Raw genomic sequence first — 373 nt, forward strand, 5'->3', positions numbered from 1 at the left:
CCTAGCGCTAGGTGAGTTGTTAAGAGCTAACCCTGATAAAACACTAACTGTGGACTGCTGTGCCATTGAAGAATGTTCCCCGGGGGATCTCCCCGAGTACTAGCGCGGATGAGCGTTGGCATGTACCAAACGTCCAAATTACAACCATTAGGGATTAATTGTTTACAACCACATGAGGGGTTTGAACCGAGGACCTGATGGCACAGCTATAGTGCTTTATCAGGGTTAGCTCTTAACAACCTCATCCGCGCTAGTACTCGGGGAGATCCCCCGGGGAACATTCTTCAATGGCACAGCAGTCCACAGTTAGTGTTTTATCAGGGTTAGCTCTTAACAACTCACCTAGCGCTAGGTGAGTTGTTAAGAGCTAACC

The sequence above is a fragment of the Stereum hirsutum genome (genome assembly GCF_000264905.1).
Source record: "Stereum hirsutum FP-91666 SS1 unplaced genomic scaffold STEHIscaffold_3, whole genome shotgun sequence".
NCBI classification, from domain to species: domain Eukaryota; kingdom Fungi; phylum Basidiomycota; class Agaricomycetes; order Russulales; family Stereaceae; genus Stereum; species Stereum hirsutum.